This window comes from Anolis carolinensis, chromosome 3, assembly GCF_035594765.1.
Source record: "Anolis carolinensis isolate JA03-04 chromosome 3, rAnoCar3.1.pri, whole genome shotgun sequence".
In the NCBI taxonomy this organism is placed as follows: domain Eukaryota; kingdom Metazoa; phylum Chordata; class Lepidosauria; order Squamata; family Dactyloidae; genus Anolis; species Anolis carolinensis.
In genome coordinates this window covers 217,262,307-217,282,030 of record NC_085843.1, presented here as the reverse complement: position 1 = coordinate 217,282,030, position 19,724 = coordinate 217,262,307, and the positions used below count along the sequence as shown (strand labels likewise).

The window sequence follows — 19,724 nt, the reverse complement described above, 5'->3', positions numbered from 1 at the left end:
AATTAATTGTGTTTGATCTGTCATGGCTCAATGCTGTGGAATCACAGTAGTTGTGGTTTAATGAGACACCAGCACTCTGCCGGAGAAGGCTTAGACCTTGTAAAACTAAAATCCTGTGATTCCACAGTATTCACCCATGGCAAATAAAAGCGGTGTCAAACTGCCTTCATTCAACAGTGTAGATGTATCCCGAGTTAGTGGAAATAAGTCAGCAGCCCATAGTTGTGGGTGAAGACATCAAAAGTAATGCTCATCGAATGTGCACATGCATCTTCTAGCAGAACTCACATGCTGCTTTCCTTCTACACCTCAAACACTCTCAGTATATATGTTTTCAACATACGAATTAAAGCAGGAAATTTCTATTGAAATTTTGGATACTATTCTTTTATTTGTATTGTTGAAGGCTTTCATGGTCACTGGATTACTGTGAATGTTTCGGGCTGTATGGCCATGTATTCTTTTATTTGTTCCTCTGTCACATTTAACCAAGACAGCTTGTTTTCTTCATCCCAATTCTGTAGTTTAAAAAAAAAACCTTCAGGAAATTGCCTAATGCTGACCTCTCCTGGCAAAGTAAGATATTCTCATGCAAACAGCTTACATACAATAATGCATGCAGCTCCCCTTGACCTCATGCCCTCATGATGTGTTTGTAATGAGAGTTATAGTCCAAAATATATGTAGAGAACAAAGCTGGAAAGGCAGATTCAAGGATGTGGCATTCAAGTGGTGACCTGGGACCTTATCACATGGAGATATAATCCATTTATATGAGTATGAATCCTATATATTTTTAGGACTGGATGCATACTGTATTGAGACGGAATGCATTCTCTCCTCATCACAGCTGATTATTACGATTCTTATGATTTGAAAATACTGCGTTTTGACTCATCACACCACAGAAGGCTGGCTCCACCCAATCCATTCAAAGCACCCCCCTACATTACTCTATGACATTTTTAAAAGTACAGTTGCTGATGGGATGCATACAGTTTTGCTATCACACGCAGAAACAGCGCTTCAGCAATGGAAAAATCCATAGTATTTCAAAAAACACAATTAGAATTCTGTCTGCAAATAATCTGTTTCTGCGATGCTTTGCCAATGTATTCCAACAGAATACTGATGGGACGTGGCAAACACCATGTGATGGGACGGACCCATTCAAAATCATTCTCAAACAGTCTCAGAAACTAAGTATTTCTTAATGTGATAACATCCCAGGCCAATAGCAGAAAGCAAGCCAACGATTACAGTTCTAAGATTTGCAATATGAACTTAAGCCCATGCACTCTTTTGTACAACCTTCATGCAGCAAATCCGTGCAGCATTCATCTATATCAAATATATTATTGGAAGCCTATGTGTATATGCTACACAGGGCTAACAACAAACTTTTAAAGAGCTTAACTACTACCGTTCACCCAGAGACCGGGAGTAACGTGTTACAAAGAACATAATTAGTGGAAATACATTCTCAGAAAGCAACAGAAAAAATAAGTAATAAAAAAGAATACAAGAAAATGATTTTTAAGGTAATAGAATTACATACACATTGTGCATAACATTGTTATAGAATTAATGGCTTTTCTTACAAATAACTTGCTAAGTTCTGTTTTCTTCCCATTGTATAGGCAGTTTCTGAGGTACAAACATATGACTTACAAATGACTCATACTTACAAATGGAGGTGAGACAATAGCAAGTGAGAGAAATCTACCCCTTGGAAGGCAAATTCATTCCTATAAGAGATATCATGGGGAAAAGATGCCTCCACTAAAGCTTTCTCACCAATCCTTGTTTCTGCAAACAAGCCAAATTTTTCAAAGTCTAATTATCACAGGGACAGAAAGTGAGGAGAAATCTTCTGAACTGGGACACAGACAGCAAAACAAACACTATAAGAGTGTCACCCCTTCCCTATGCTAGCCAAAGCAGGCATATATATAGGCTGAAGTTATACTTAAAAACTTAACGGCACTCCATGCAGTTACGCCAGCCAAATGACCTTGGTAGCATCTATGAACAACGTCAGCTCTTCGGCTTAGAAATGGAAATGAGCACCACCTCCAGAGTCGGACTCGACTAGACCTAATGGCAAGGGGAAACAGTTACCTTTACACTTAAATATGTAATACAAATTCAACTGAAGAAAAAACCCACAGAACCTCCACCTTGTTTGTACCTTGCGGACTGTGAGTCCCTTCGGGGAGAGGGGGCGGGATATAAATAAAGGTTTTTATTATTATTTCCATTTTGTGGTGAAAATCACAACAGAGGTACCTTTCTGTAATATGTAGATAAAGGTAAAGGTTTCCCCTGACGTTAAGTCCAATCGTGACCGACTCTAGGGGTTGGTGCTCATCTCCATTTCTAAGCCGAAGAGCTGGCGTTGTCCATAAACATCTCCAGGTCATGTGGCCGGCATGGCTGCATGAAACACCGTTACCTTCCCGCCAGAGCAGTACCTATTGATCTACTCACATTTGCATGTTTTCGAACTGCTAGGTTGGCAGGGGCTGGGGATAACAGCGGGCGCTCATTCCGCTCCTGGGATTTGATCCTGGGACCTTTCGGTCTGCAATATGTAATATGTAAGGCACTTTAAAACTGATCTTGTAAACAAAGTTTTGCACTCATTGTTTTCTTCTGTTGCCACTAAACATAAATGAATTTGGTTCTGGTTCATCCTCTGTAGTCCTTGCCTTAGCTTAAAATTATAAACTCCTACAGAAAGCAGGAATATATTTAAGTTTCTCTGTACAATGTCATATATGTCAATTTTATAAAAAAACAGAGTAGGTTGTTACAAGCATGATATACTACTGCTGTCCCGAAAATTTGCACTTAGAATCTCTTGGACCACAGACACATTGAAAAGCTTAGTCTGGCACTGAAACCAAATACACTGAAATAGTTCCTCTTCATTGGTATTTATCCCTCCTTCCTGCAACTGTATATTGCATATAAAATGTATACATGTTATGATATGTTGTTGAAGGCTTTCATGGCCGGGATCACAGGAGTGTTTTGTGTTTTCCGGGCTGTACGGCCATGTTCCAGAAGCATTCTCTCCTAACATTTCACCCACGTCTATGGCAGGCATCCTCTGAGGTTATGAGGTATGGAGAAACTAAGCAAGGAAGGTGTGTGTGTGTGTGTATCTGTGGAAGTTCCTGGGTGGGGAAAAGAACTCTTGTCTGTTGGAGGCCAGTATGAATGTTGTAATTAATCACCTTTGTTAGCATTAAATGGCCTTCTCAGCCTCACATCCTGGCCTGGCCTGTCCACACGCTTGTGATTTCAATGGCTTCTCTGTGTAGTCTGACATGATAGTTGTTGGAGTGGTCGAGCATGTGGACAACTTCAACAGAAAGGAGGAAACCATGAAAATGAACACAATCTTCTGAACTGGGACACAGACAGCAAAACAAACACTATAAGAGTGTCACCCCTGGTTACCAGTATTTAAAAAAACTCCAAAATCAGAACAGTAAATACGGAGCAGCACTCTGAAAACAGAAGAACTCCAGACATGAATCAATCTGGGGCAGCTAACAACTCTGAACAAAGGATTCCCCCAGGCCAGGATGTGAGGCTGGAAATGCCATTTAATGCTAACAAAGGTGATTAATTACAACATTCACACTGTCTTCCAACAGACAAGAGTTCTTTCTCCCACCCAGGAACTTCCACAGATATATAAACTTTCTTTGCTTAGTTTCTCCATACCTCAAAACCTCTGAGGATGCCTGCCATAGATGTGAGCAAAATGTCAGGAGATAATACTTCTGGAACATAGCAATACAGCCCGGAAAACACACAACAACCCTATACATGTTACACCTAATATTATATGTTATTCATTGGATTTTATTTTTATTGCATCCTGCTTTTCTCCCAGATGGAACTCAATTCAGCTCACAACGTAAATAAAAACAAAGTACAAAAGTTTTTTTAAGTATGAAGCTATCAATGCAATGAAAACAGTCTTTTACAACATTAACATTACAACATTAACACATATTGCATATTAAAAACAGCACATCTAATTACATGTTCCTCTACTGTGGTCAGTTAAGTCTGAAGGCCTGTTTAAAAAGGAAGATGTAGTAAAAAGACAGAAGTGAGGAAGTAAATTAGTTTTTCTGAGGGAATTCCATAGCTTTGGAACAGACGGTGTCAGTATCGGCATAAAATCTTATAGGACAGGTGGAACAGAGAAAAGGTAAATGAAACCACAGGAGCAGGTCTTGTAAATACAAGAGTTGTACAGTAGTCCAACTTTTGTATTAGACATAAGGTGTCTCAAATAACATCAAAATGCAATAAAATACTGCCTAAATAACCAAAACGGAATTGCACGTATACTCACACCACAAAGCTCATAAACTGTCCTTGCTCCACATATGCTCAAAGGGAAGCCTAGCAATTCTTTACCACAAGCAACTGGTAAAACAAGAGTAATATTGCTAAATATTCCTTCAATGTGACACATGCTCAGGCAAGCACTCCCACAGCACAGACTATGCAATTCAATGTAAGCAAAAGCAAGACTTTCTTATCTCCCCGTTTAAGGATTTAGAGCAGTGGTTCTCAACCTGTGGGTCCCCAGGTGTTTTGGCCTACAACTCCAGGAAATCCCAACCAGTTTACTAGCTGTTAGGATTTCTGGGAGTTGAAGGCCAAAATATCTGGGGACCCACAGGTTGGGAACCACTGATTTAGACCATTAGAGACAGCACAAGAGCCTGCCTATCCCTTGCAGTGCTATTAAATGCAGGTGCTCTCCATAAAGTCTGAAGTCATAGGCTTCGTGTAATGAGGTAGCTAAGCATATAAGGACTTCTGCTTGAAAAAGCAATGACTACAGCAAACAGCTGGGGAGAGAAAAAACTCCAACCAAACCATCATCTATGCTAGATACTGTCTGCATAACAAGGACAGGTACTAAAAATGCTCCATGTTTCAACACCAAAGCACTACTTTAAACCAGAGCTTTCCAACCAGTTCATGTTGATGACCCACTTTTTTTGACACACATCATTTTGCAACACAGTAATTCAGTTTTACTAGCACACAGGAGGTCGAACCAACCCCTTATATGAGATAAGGACACATACATAAATGTGTAGGGACACAACATACAGTGTTCCCTCACTACTTAGCGGTTCACTTTTCGTGGATTCGATGTATCTCGGTTTTTCAATAAACTCTAAAAGACTATTATAAATCATAAAAAATTACAATTTACAGCCTAAGGAAGGGAGGAAGGAGAAGCCAAAGGAGTCCAAGCAGCAAGGGGAGGAGAAGGAGGCAATTTATCAACACACGATTGGTTGATAAAGACTTAAAGTGTATAACTACTAAAATAATGTATAAATATTAAAATAAATATAGTATCCCTACTTCGTGGATTTTCACTTATTGCGGGTAGTCCTGGAACCTAACCCCAGCAATAAGTGAGGGAACACTGTATCTAATGAAAACTTTTCATTTATCTTTTTAAAAATATGTGATTTGTAAGGAAAAAAGACATACATTTTCAAGATTTTGGTCATTCCTCGTTACATTCACACAACATACCTACACACCGCAGCTGACACATTAACGTGTCACGCAACACCGTTTGGAAAGCTCTGTTTGAAATAAACAATGAATATTTGCACCCATAGACACGTTTCTGGTAAACCAGAGGCCAAATGCCAACAAGTATCTCTTCCTTCCAGAAAAACAGAAGATTTAACACGATTTTGAAAGGAGTATATTTAATACTAAGTAACATAAAAAGCAAGAGCCTACCAAATCCAGTAACAATGGCTATCCAAAGGTTGACCCATAAAAAGGCATTTGCCAACCCTGTTACCCAAGCTCTTTTAAATCAGGGAATTTGTAGATCTGCACATCTTGAAGAATGACTATTCCCATTACACTATACAGTGTTCCCTCACTTATCGTGGGGGTTACGTTCCAGGACCACCCGCAATAAGTGAAAATCCGCAAAGTAGGGACACTATATTTATTTTAATATTTACTTTATTTTATACTTGTATACTTGTATTTTATACTTTATTTTAGCAGTTTCAATATACAATACACCGGCAGAGAAGAAGAATGGAAGCTAAATAACCCTTTTTTATTTCCAACCCTTCCCTACCTTCCTTTATTTCTCTCTCCCCCCCCCTTCCAAAACCCTTTGCATACCGCAAAAATCCACAAAACAGTGAAAATACCGCAATAAATGGTGTACATTAATATATATTGAAAACCTGCAAAGTAGTGAGGGAACAATGTATTAAAAAATACTCACTTTGAAAGTAGTTGTTATATTTCAGAAACTTTGTTTTTGTGGCTGTCACAAACTATGTTGAATTGGTTGAGACTCTATCAGATATTCACTGAAATGTGTTGAAGGATATCCCACAAAAACAAAACTTTTTCCAGGAGCCCCCCAGTGGCACAGCAGATTAAACCACTGAGCTGCTGAACTTGCTGACCGAAAGATCTGCGGTTCAAATCCGGGGAGCGGGGTGAGCTCCCACTGCTACCTCCAGCTTCTGCCAACCTAGCAGTTCGAAAACATGCAAATGTGAGATCAGTAGGTACCGCTTCTGCAGGAAGGTAATGGCACTCCATGCAGTCATGCCGACCACATGACCTAGGAGGTGTCTATGGACAACGCTGGTTCTTCGGCTTTAGACAATGGAGATGAGCACCAACCCCCAGAGTCAGACACAATAGGTCTTGATGTCAGGGGAAAACCTTTACCTTTACCTAAACCTTTTCCATGTTTTTATGACAGAGCCAATTAGGAAATGACATTTATAACCCAGGAACAAAAATCATGTTACACTGTGTTACCCCCTAACAAAGACCAAGCTAATTGGGACTTAAGGAGGTTGGAAATCTCTAGGGTGCTGAAGTTGGGACACAATGCAGTCAAAGACCAAACTATCTCTCTTTTAGCAGATCAAAATAACAAAGTCAATAACTTGTGAAGGAACATGCACCATGACATACTTTCACAGCCACAAAATATTTTAAATTGTGTTGTGGCTAGGGAGCAGAGATAAAAAAGGGAAAATTAAGGAAGACCTTCCAAACACAATTGCAGGATGAGTTGTTTAATAATAAAAATATGTTTCCTATGACCTAATACTAAAGTGATGCATTTACAAAGGAACAAAGGATAGGCAGGCCAAGGGATGGAGACCAGACTGTCTTGGATGCCACATGTCCTGGACAATAGCAGTAACTTGTATGTGCTCCTTGGAAATGTTAATGCAAATTAGAAGATGTCGTTCATTTGTGCTACACTGGGGAGCATTGATTTTATGAGTGATCACATGAGAAGACAGAGAATGCCACCCTTTCTCTGCCTCCAGAGAATCAAATAAAGGGAATTAAAGATGATGCTCTGCTACAGAAAGCAAAGATAGGATTTCCCAGCACTGCAACTCATTTTATTCTTGGTGGTATAAACGTCCACTGTCATCAGAGTCTTAAACACCACGTAAAGAAGAACAATGATATTAATGGGTTGCTGTGAATTTTTCGGGCTGTATGGCCATGTTCCAGTAGCATTATCTTCTCACGTTTGCCTGCATCTGTGGCAAGCATCCTCAGAGGTCTGCTGGAAATGAGTCAAGTGGAGTGTATTAATAACTGTGAAATGTCCAGGGTGAGAGTAAGAACCCCATCAAGTGCTCTGCTATGCTACCAACCTGGACCTAGAATATTATTTGAGAACACAGAAATGCTGGACCATTCTGACAACCATCATGTCAGAGTACACAGAGAAGCCATGGAAATCCACAAGCATGTGGACAATTTCAGCAGAAAGGAGGAAACCACAAAAATAACAAAATCTGGTTACCAGTATTTAAAAAAAACACCATAATCAAGACAGTAAATAAGGAACACCACTCAGAAACATAGGAATTCCAAACAGCAAATAATCAAATTTCCAGTGAACACCTCCCAAACAGAGGAGGCCCTCAGGCAATAACAGCCAAGCTACCTCTATGGAGATACCCTCACTGATTGGCTTTGTAACTTCATGGCTTGCTTTAAACAGAGAAGAACATTCCACAGATATTTATACACTTCACTTGCTTCACTGCCAACAGAACCTCTGAAGATGCCAGCCCAGATGCAGGTGAAATGCCAGGAGAGAATGCTACATACAGCCCCCAAAACTCACAGCAATCCTGTGATTCCAGTTATGAAAGTCTTCATCAACACAATGATATTAATGCTTTCAAGATGCACAAATTACATCACGTGATTCGTTACATCATGACACACTTCACAAATGGGTCCTTGATGCTCGCATCCTTGAGTTCTGTAGGAATACATTTCCCATAATCCTGAAGAGACACGGTTAGGTCTTACACATTAGGAAGACACTGGATTGGGAAAGGCTTTCTTGGATATGGAATGCATCTACACCAGGCATGGGCAAACTTTGGCCCTCTAGGTGTTTTGGACTTCAACTCCCACAATTCCTAACAGCCTACCGGCTGTTAGGAATTGTGGGAGTTGAAGTCCAAAACACGTGGAGGGTCAAAGTTAGCCCATGCCTGATCTACACTGTATAAATATGGCAGGTTGGCACCACTTTTAAGTGACATGGCTCAATGCTATGGGATCCTAAGGATTTTGAGACACCAGCCCTTTTGGGCAGAGAAAGCTAAAGATGTGCAGCTGAAGTGGTGACAAACTACATTAAGCGTAGGCTGGATCTAAACTGCCCTATAGTCCAGGATCCAGATTATATGCTTATCCCAGATTATCTGGCAGTGTAGATTCATATAATCCAATTCAAAACAGATAATCTGGGATCAGATCTTGGGATATAGGGCAGTATAGATCTGCTGCACCCCTGGGGGCATAGTGGATTAAACCGCTGAGCTGCTGAACTTGCAGACCGAAAGGTTGGAGGTTCGAATCCAGGGAGCAGAGTGAGCTTCCACTGTTAGCCCCAGCTTCTGCCAACCTAGCAGTTTGAAAACATGCAAATGTGAGTAGAGCAATAGGTACCGCTCCGGCGAGAAGGTAACGGCACTCCATGCAGTCATGCCAGCTACATGACCTTGGAGGTGTTTACGGACAACGCCAGCTCTTCAGCTTAGAAATGGAGATGAGCACCAACCCCCAGAGTCGGACACGACTAGACTTAATGTCAGGGAAAAACTTTTAACTTTACTTTTTAGATCCAGCCATAGATGTAATCCCAGGGAGCGTTCGGAAATATCACCAGACCAGGCACAAAGCTTATTTATTCATCAAAAGCTGGATCCAGCTGCCTCCCTGGTCCTTTCCTTACCAAGCAAAACATTGCACAATATTTTACCTGATGCAGCATTTTCCGCAGCCTTCCTCCTGCTCTGACTTAGAGGTTTGAAAGCGCAAGATTTGGAATCCCTTCCCAGCCACAGACTGAAGCTTCACCAACTCTTTTCCTTGTAAGGGACAGGGCTACAGATTGGGGGGCGGGGGTGCACCTACACTTTATTTCATCTTGTTTTAACGTTTTCATATTTATATTTGTATATTTTAAATTGTATGCTGATGCTTTTATGTGAAGCTTTGAGCCCTCTGCGGGAGAGATAAATCTATCCACATAATAAAAGTGAAAATGTGTATGTGTGTAAGTGGCAGGGGTATCCACTTACACAGACAGACTCCAACTTCCACAAATAGCAAAAATAGCAAAAAATACTGGAGGTCTTTGGGGAAAATTCACCTTGATTTGGGTGAGTTGTAGTTCACCTATATCCAGAGAACACTGTGAACTCAAAAGCCAATGGATCTGGACTAAACTTGGCATGCATACCTGATATGCCCAAATTTGATTACTGGAGGGGTTTGGGGGGATTTGCCTTGAGTTTTGGGAGTTGTAGTTCACCTACAACCAGAGAAACGGTGACCCTCGCCAACGATGGACCTGAATCAAACATGGCACACAGAACCCTCATGACCAACTGAACATACTGGAGAGGTTTGAGGGGAACTGACCTTTTCTGGGAGTTGTAGTTCACCCACAACCAGAGAAACTATGACCTCCATCGATGATGGACCTGGATCCAACTTGGCACACAGAACTACCATGACAAACTCAATCTACTGGAGGGGTTTGAGGGGACTGACTCACCATAGTGGGAGTTGTAGTTTATCCTACAAATAAAGAGCACACTGAACCAGACCAAACTGGCCCAAAATAACAAACTTTAAGTACTGATGGAGTTTCTTGGAGTTTACCTGGCATGATGTCGGTTGTAGTTAATCCACAACCTTCTGCTTTTTGTACCATTAAGCAGCTGAGGGGGGAAAGGAAGGGGCCTGAGGCTGTTAGGAATTGTGGGAGTTGGAGTCCAAAACACCTAGAGGGCCCATGTTTGCCCATGCCTGCTCTTGCAGCTCCAGCTCCATGCGAGAAAAGCCTCCCACAAGGATGGTAAAAACATCAAAAACATCCGAGCGTCCCACTAGGTAACGTGCTTGCAGACGGCCAATTCTCTCACACCAGAAGCGACTTGCAGTTTCTCAAGTCGCTCCTGACACGAGAAAACAAAAACCCAGACTACAAACCCCGGAATCCGTTAGCACTGAGCCAAGGCAGTAAATGTAGTGCATCCCATTGAATCAGATCTGGTCGTTACTTACAAGTCGGCATGGAGGAAGACCCTCCGGGGACCCCCGGGAGAGGCGGCAGGGCGCGAGGCGAGGCGCGACTTCCTGCCGGGAGAGAGAGAGGGAGGGGTCTGCAGAGGCGGAAGAGCCGGGCCGCTCACCGGAGGGGCTGCACCTCCCGCCGGGCCCCAGGGAGCCCTTTGTCCACCCCAAGGCGAGGCGCTCCTCGGCTGGGCTCCCGCCTGGGCTCCCACAAGCCCCGGATGGCGGTCCTCGCTCAGTTCCCCCTCCCTCCCTTCCTCCTTCTCCTTCGGGGCATGTGCGAAAGAACCGGCCGGGAAGGAGGAAAGAATGGAGCGGGGAGGCTGCTTTGCAGCTGCAGCAGCTGTTGCCACCTTTAGAGGCAGATGGCTCCCCTCAGCGCCTGGCTCCTCTTGCCCTTTGCACAGAGCCACTCTCGCCCCTCCGGCCTGCTTTTCCTTTCTCTTTTTCCCCTTCCTTCCCTCGTTTCTCTCTCCCCCTTCCTTTCTTTTCCTTTCTCCCATTCCTTCCTTCCGTCCTTCCTTCCTTCTTCCTCTCCATCTCCTTCCTTCCTTTGTTTCTCTCTCTTCCCCCTTCCTTTCTTTTCCTTTCTCCCCTTCCTTCCTTCGTTTCTCTCTCACACTTGCCTTCCTTTTCCTTTCTTTTATTTCCCTTCCTTCCTTTCTTCTTTCCTCTCCCTCTCTTTCCTTCTTTGTCTCTCTGGGCCCTTCCACACAGCCATATTACTCAGAATATCAAGGCAGATAATCCACAATATCTGCTTTCTCTCTCTCCTTCCTTCCCTTTTTTCTCCTTCATTTCTTTCTTTCTTTCCCTCCTTCCTTCTTTTATCTCTCATTGCTTCCTTCCTTTATCTTTCTCACTTTTCCCCTCCTTTCTTCGTTTCATTCTCTCTTCTTCCTTCCCTCTTTTATCTATCCCCTTCCTTCCTCTCTCTCCTTTTTCTTCTTTCCTTCATTCCTTTTTATCTCTTTCTCACTTCATTTCTTTCTCTTCTTTTTTTCTCACACCTTCCTTTCTTCCATTTTTTTCTCTCTACTTCTTTTATTTCTCCCTCCTTCCTTCTTTTTTTGTTTTCTTCCATTTTTCTCTCTGCTTCCTTCCTTCCTCTCTCTTTACCTTACTCTCCTTTCTCTCTCTCTCTCCTTCCTTCATTTCTTCTTTCTCTCTCACCTTCCTTTCTCCTTTCTTTCTTCTTCCTTTCTCTCTCAATCCTTCCTTTTCTCTCTCTCCTTCCTTACTTCATTTCTTTCTATCTGCTTCCTTTCTCTCTCATCTTCCTTTCTTCCTTTTTCTCTCTCCTTCTTTTATCTCTCTTCTTCCTTCCTTCCTCCTTCCTTCCTTTTTTTCTCATTCCTTCCTTTTTCAATCTCTCTCCTTCCTTCCTTAATTTCTCTCTCTCTCTCTCTCTCTCTTTACTTCCTTCCTCCCCCCCCCCACCCTCCTTCCTTCCAGGGGCACACATCCCCAACTTTTCCTCCTACACCGCAAGTATCCAAACATCTATCTATCTATCTATCTATCTATCTATCTATCTATCTATCTATCTATCTATCTATCTATACATTCGAGGCTGTGTGGAAGGACCCAAAGAGACACAAAGGTTTCCCAACATTATCTGATTTTTCTAAAATGTCATCCTGGGCATCTTGCCTGATCAGCAGCAGTAATCCAGTCCCCCTCTGTGACTCCTCCATTGTATGTAGTTGTGTGTCAAACACCTTTGGTCCATTGGCCAGCACCTCCTTTCTCTCGATGGCATCGGACCATCAGAACCCATTAACCACCCATCACATTGCATTCCACCCAGACACACCTTATCTCTGTGAAGGACTTACAATAGACACAAGAATTAAAATCCATGAATTACAGTGCCTGTTTCTGATTTCTCAGAGGCAGAAGTGGATTCGTGCTTCCTCCAATAAGGTTCTGAATCCTAGCCGAAACCCACCAGGACCAATGAGGAACCAATGTGGCAATTTCCAATTGTTCTGTACTGCTTCTTTCTGTCAAAAATACTATAAACAAAACCATGTGTTTGCTAGTATGTCATTTCTTTGGAGGGCTATCTCTGCTGACATTCTCTCTGGCCATTGAGAAGAATGGATTTTGCTTACATGGTGCAATTCTAAATCTAAAGGCGTTGTTTTGAAATGATTCCAGAAATAATGGTGGATGTCCAATGAGTTGTCGAAGGCCAGAATCACTGGATTGCTATGAGTTTTTTGGGCTGTATGGCCATGTTCCAGTAGCATTCTCTCCTGACGTTTCATGCTGGCCACAGATGCAGGTGAAATGTCAGGAGATAATGTTACTGGAACATGACCATACAGCCCAAAAAACTCATAGGAGCCCATAATTATAAAGTTGATTGTGTATAGGAGTGTGTCACAATGCAGGCAGTGTAGGCATACTGGGCCTACCTCCTTCAGGGTCCGAGTAAGCTGCTTCATAACAAGTACAGAGCCTCATTTGTCCTAAATCTAGCACTAACACCACTCCCCATCTTGGCCATGTGATGACCAGGTACAAAGGGCATTTAAAGACAGGTAATAAATATTTCAACTCCATTAGCAACAGAAAAAATAACTATCTGGGCTTCTCCTATATTGTGAGAAACCAACTTCCCTTTTCTTATGCACAGAGCACTGGATTTCTCAATAAGTCCCGGGAGTGTTGCATCTGCAAAACTTTTTAGTTGTTGTATAACTAAAACTTGTCAATCAAAGATAAGTGTTTTATCTTTGTTGAAGATTCCCCAGTCCATTGCTGCTTCTTGTTAAAGTTTCCCGTTTGGACAAAATTCAGGAGCTTCAGGAGCAAACCAAAAGACAGGTGGTTTCTTCATCAGGCAACAATCTTAAATACCGTACAGAAGAAGAAAGGTGATAGTGTTAGTCACAGACCTACTTGTCAGCTAATGCCTTAATCTACACTGCGATATAAAATCCAGATTTTCTGCTTTGAACTGGATTATATGGCAGTATAGACTCATAATCCAGTTCAAAGTAGATAATGTGGATTCTCTGCTTTCATAATCTGGATTATATGGCAGTGTAGAAGGATCTTTAGATGATGCTAAGACAGTGGTTCTCAACCTGGAGTCCCCAGATGTTTTGGCCTACAACTCCCAGAAATCCTAACAGCTGGTAAACTGGCTGGGATTTCTAGGAGTTGTAGGCCAAAAACATCTGGGAACCCTAGGTTGCGGACCTCTGTGCTAAGGGATCTCAGTGCAGCCTGGATCTCAAGGGAAGTTACTTTTCTGTTGCTAATGGAAGTGACCTCTGCCTGCATTGAGATCACCCCAGAAACAGTGGAACTACAACAGAAACAACATCTGATATAAAATGCATATTTGTGACTCTATAAGCATCACGTTTCTCCTGTATGATTTTCAGCATCTTTTCCCAATGAAGAAGTTACTGGAGCTTCAAAAGGTTGCATGATGTATTCTGTACATTCATCTCACCTTTATTTTCTTGCATCTCCTAACATGCTGAATTGTGCTGTGAGAGCCAGGCAGTGTGGGTGTGTTTTATTTATTTCTGGAGCAACGTTGGTCATTGGAAATGTTGTAAAGAAAGCATCTTAAATTTAGGCTGACTTGTACACTTTGTAAAAAAAATTATTTTACATTTAAATGCACTTTACACTTCTAAAAACCAACAAACAAGAATAAGGGTATACTTGCTATCCTTAGGGAATAGGACAATCTGAAATGTGATGGAAAATCACAAGTGGTGGGAATGATTTGCAGAAAACCCATGCCAATAATAACACCCCTGATTTTGCAGTGTTTAGAATTTCATAGTCAAGTTCTGAGAATTCTGTCAAGTGACTCTCTGTCTCAAATTTATTCAATCTGTTAGATTTTCAATGGGACTTAGAAGCATGACAGTATTCATCTTTAAACTGTAGTTTACTTCCCATTCTCTCCTTTTAGAAAAGCAGCCACTATGATGTGAAATACTACATGTTGATATTAACCCATATCTATGCATCTTCCTCTATTGTGTAGCGAGGATTATTTATTTATTTTATTTATTTAAAGCAGGGGTCCCCAAACTTTTTAAACAGGGGGTCAGTTCACGGTCCCTCAGACCGATGGAGGGCTGGACTATAGTTTAAAAAAAAAAAAACTATGAACAAATTCCTATGCAGTGCACACTGCACATATCTTATTTTGAAGTAAAAAAACAAAAAAACAAAACAGGAATAAATACAGCCTCAATGTCAATCATAATCATATAATAGTAAAAATAATAAAGAGGGTTGGAAGAGACCCCCTTGGGCCATTTAGTCCAACCTCCTTTTGCCTTTGTGCACCAAAAGCACTAGAAAAGCACCCCTTAATAATTAATTATTAATTAAATAATAATTAAAATACCATTATAAACAAGCAAAGCTTTGGAAGGCATGCACCTTCCTCGGTGGAGGAGGAGGGAGTTGCCACTGCAGGAGCCAGATAAATGGCTTCGTTGGGCCGCATGTGGCCCCCGGGCCTTAGTTTGGGGACCCCTGATTTAAAGTATTTATATACTGCTTTTCTCACCCCTAGGGGGACTCAAAGCGGTTTAAAACATACTAATGGCAAAATTCAATGCCGAGCATACATGTGAAAATTAAATCATATCGAACAGTTAACACATGACTAAAAGTTAAATTCCAAACAGATTCATCAGATCAGTATTTCATGACACCTTTTAAATACACATATATATTCAGACATACAGGCATATTCAGAATCATAGTTGGAAGAGACTCCAAGGGTCATCCAGTCCAACCTCCTGCAACATAGGAATACACAATCAAAACATTCCTGACAGATGGCCATCAAGTTTCGGCTTAAAAACCTCCAGAGGAGACTCTCCTACTGTAAAATAACTTGTATCATTTGGAAAGTTTTCATACTGTTGTGTGTGTGTGTGTGTGTGTATATATATATATATATATATATATATATATATATATATATATTGCTTTTTTAAAACATCTGGGTGTTTAGCACACCATTTCTGCCATTTATTACCAGAATGATGAAGTAGAATACTACAGAGCCTTACTGCTCCAGATTATACCCTAAGATTTTGTCATGGTTGCATAAAAACTGTTAACGGAAAGGAAAAGAAGGGCACTTGCAGCTCTATTTTAGCCCCACTGTGTTTAATGGAATTTGCTCCCAGGTAAGTATGTCTTGGAGTTCCATGCAGTCATGCCGGCCACATGACCTTGGAGGTGTCATTGAATAACGCTGGCTCTTCAGCTTAGAAATGCAGATGAGCATCAACGCCCAGAGTCAGACATGACTTAACTTAATGTCAGGGGAAAACCTTAAGCTTTACCCTTAAGTATGTCTCAGATTGCAGCACAGTTGCTCAAGAATAACTCGGCTGTCCTTCTTTTTTTACTTGTGTTTCCTAAGATTCATGTATGTTATTCAGATCTATCCGTGGAGTGTATGAGCAATGGTTGTTATACCTTTTGTTGCACAGATCTGCAGCACCACATCTGTTACACGTGGACAGGAAGTTGTGTAATTATTGCTCAAATGTCATTGCCAGAAATATCACACAGTAGTCAAATGTAGCTAGGACACCAAATGACTAAAAGAAGGAAGGAAAAGTGGTATAAAGCTTTGAGAGATGACATCCTTTGACGGAATAAAATGGTAACTAGAGAACGGCAACAGAGCTTTGCCCGCATAGAAGCTTGTCACTCTTAAATAAGCCATCGCGAATTAAAGGAAATTATCAGGAATGAGACCCGAGGTTGAGAATGAAGGCCTATGGAGATTGAGAAAGGATTGGAATGAAGTAAGAGCTTATCACTGGATCAGTAAATCCGGAAGGAAGCAACGTGCTGCAACAAGCCTTGGAGCCAAGAAATATGGAGGAAGAGGGAAGCCTTGAGGGTGGCAAGCTCACCGGTAATGGGGACACAGTGAGCAAAGGGGTGAAAGGGAATTTGCACAGGGATTGTGAGGAGATTTCTAGTCTGAGGAAACAGCTGAGAGTGTGAGGAAGATGATACGCCACATTGTCATGGTGCATTATGTGGATTTTTTTTTCATGTCAGGAGCAACTTGAGTCGCTTCTGGAGTGAGAGAATTGGCCGAAGTATAAAAAGGGATGGCAGTGAAAAAGGAAACAGCCAAAATGCACAGAGGCCCTTTGGCAAGAAACAAAACACATTCTGCTTCCTGAGATAGAAGGACAAATGGGGATCCCCACTCCCACACGTTAAGGTATTTAGTTAGAAGGAAGAAGGAAAAAAGACAGACAAGAGTCCAAAAGTGGCAGGCTAAAACCCGGAACCTCAATCAGTGGCTGACGCCGGATGAGAGACTCCCTCCTGGGCACACAGAAGACTGGGTGACTTGGAAGGTGCTGAACAGACTGCGCTCTGGCACCACGAGATGCAGAGCCAACCTTAGCACTCCTGAGGCACTCCAAGTGGCCAACTACTGGTCAAAGGACATTTAGTATAATGCCAAGTTTTTTTAAATTTTGTTTGTGTTTTCAAATATATTACAACCTGTACCTCCGGTTCACCTCTGGCATGATAAATAAAATGTATTGCCTGGCTAGGAAACAGCAAGAAGGATTTGCTCTCAGGAGATCCCTCAGCAGCATTAGGAAGAGGTGACCATCTCTGGTCTTATTGGGTCACACTTTATAAAGAAGTTTATACATTTTATATAAAAGAAATAGATACAGTACATGGAAAGATACAAGTTGAACAGAAAGACAAGGGAAATAGATACAATTTATTAAAGAGTTGGAACTATAAAGTTTTTGGGGAGGGGGTTTAAAGCTGTTACCAGTCCGTTCTCAATCACTGCTTCAAAATAAAATGAAAAAGTATTTTTTAAAATACTGTAATAAAAACAATCTATTTATTAAAGAGCCCTTGGTGAACCATAGATCTCTTGGGGGGGGGGTCATCATGGTTTGACAACATTTGGTTAGAAATGACTTGGGTCTCTTTTACACTGACATATAATCCAGATTACCAAACCAGATAATCCAAATTATTTTTGAACTGGATTATATGAGTCTACACTGCCACATAATCCAGTTCAAATCAGACAATCTGGATTTTATGCGGCAGTGCAGAAGGGACCTTGAAGGCACATTAACAACAAACTTTCTGGGAGAGAAATATCCCAAAGAATAGTGCAAATTTAGGGAGTTTCCAGACAGCACCAAAATTTATTTTAAATCTAAAACAAAAAATCCCAGGACCTGACAGCAGGTGATATCAAATAGTTCTTGGGGAATAAGAAAATGCCCAGTGTTGATTCAGCTGATGACAGGTGCTGTCCTGTCATTCCCTCTTTGCTACAAATGCCAGGCATAATATTACATATAATTTTAATACTTCAAGGAACTCACTTCTGAAAAATGAAGGGACTTCTCGCTTTTTTTTTTTTTTTGCCAACACAATGTCTTGAAGTTGGTGAGTCATTCACTTGGATGCAGATAGTTGCTGTGAACCAGCCCTTAAATTTGAAATGCTAGTCACAGGTAAATACTTCAAATACCAGTGGGAAAGTTGCAGGAATGTTCCTGATTTGTATTTAGAAAATGAAAGCGTCTTTCACAGGAATAAGAAAGGAAGCCTCTTCAGTAAAGAAATCCAGATTATCTACCTTGAACTGGATTATATAAGTCTACACTGTCATATAATCCAGTTCAAAGCCGTAATCTGGATTTTATATGGCAGTGTATAAAAGGCCTAAAGTACTTCATTATTTATGTATATGTTTTTTTAGAATCTGAAATCCGAAACACTTCAGGAGCCAAACATTTCAGGGAGGGGATAATCAACCTGTATCTACTAGAGAAGTGGCCCCAGTTTCATTGCAGATACACTCAATTGAAAGAATTTGTAGAATATATATGAATAAGTATATATATATTCATTTCATAAGTCACCTTACAACTATAGTGCTCTGGGTGACACAGAAAAGGAACAGGAAAATACAACTACATTATAATGGTGAATAAACATAACTACCAAATCAAAGGCCCTTTCTAAGGTAAAGATAAAAGTTTCCCCTGCTGTTAAGTCCAGTCCTGTCCGACTCTGGGGGTTGGTGCTCATCTTCATTTCTAAGCCGAAGAGCCGGCATTGTCCGTAGACACCTCCAAGGTCATGTGGTTGGCATGACTGCATGGAACGCCGTTACCTTCCCACCGGAGCGGTACCTGTTGATCTACTCACATTGGCATGTTTTCGAACTGCTAGGTTGCCAGAAGCTGCAGCTAACAGCGGGCACTCACTCCGCTCCCCGGGTTTGAACCTGGGACCTTTCGGTCTGCAAGTTCAGCAGCTCAGTGCTTTAACACACTAAGCCACCAGATAATGGTGAATAAACATAACTACCGAATCAAAGGCCCCTTCTACACTGGCATATAAAATGAAGATTATCTGTTTTGAACAAAGAAAATATTGTGGATTATCTGATTTGATAATCTGTATTATATGGTAGTGTAGAGGGGGCCAAAGACTTTGGCCCCTTCACACAGTTGTATAAAATCCACATTGAACTGGATTATATGGCAGTGTGGACACAGATAACCCAGTTCAAAGCAGATATTGTGGATTGTCTGCCTTGATATTCTGGCTGTGTGGAAGGGCTTTTACGACTACACTGCCATATACAGTAGAGTCTCACTTATCCAAGCCTCGCTTATCCAAGCTTCTGGATTATCCAAGCCATTTTTGTAGTCAATGTTTTCAACATATCATGATATTTTGGTGCTAAATTCATAAATATAGTAATTACAACATAACATTACTGCGTATTGAACTACTTTTTCTGACAAATTTGTTGTATAACATGATGTTTTGGTGCTTCATTTGTAAAATCATAACCTAATTTGATGTTCAATAAGCTTTTCCTTAATCCCTCCTTATTATCCAAGATATTCGCTTATCCAAGCTTCTGCCGGCCTGTTTAGCTTGGATAAGTGAGACTCTACTGTAATTCAATTTAAAACAGATAATGTGGATTTTATTCAGCTGTGTATACA

At 41.2% G+C, this 19,724-nt stretch overlaps 1 protein-coding gene across 2 annotated transcripts in view; it reads right to left on the bottom strand.

The window, feature by feature from the left end:
- Positions 1-10,808, bottom strand: part of pald1 (phosphatase domain containing paladin 1) — a 182,696-nt gene extending 171,888 nt beyond the window's left edge. For both annotated transcript variants that reach the window (XM_016992194.2, XM_062976219.1), the window contains exon 1: positions 10,675-10,808. The gene's annotated coding sequence lies outside the window, so the exon portion shown is untranslated. The remainder of the gene's footprint in view (positions 1-10,674) is intronic.
- Positions 10,809-19,724: the final 8,916 nt, after the last annotated feature.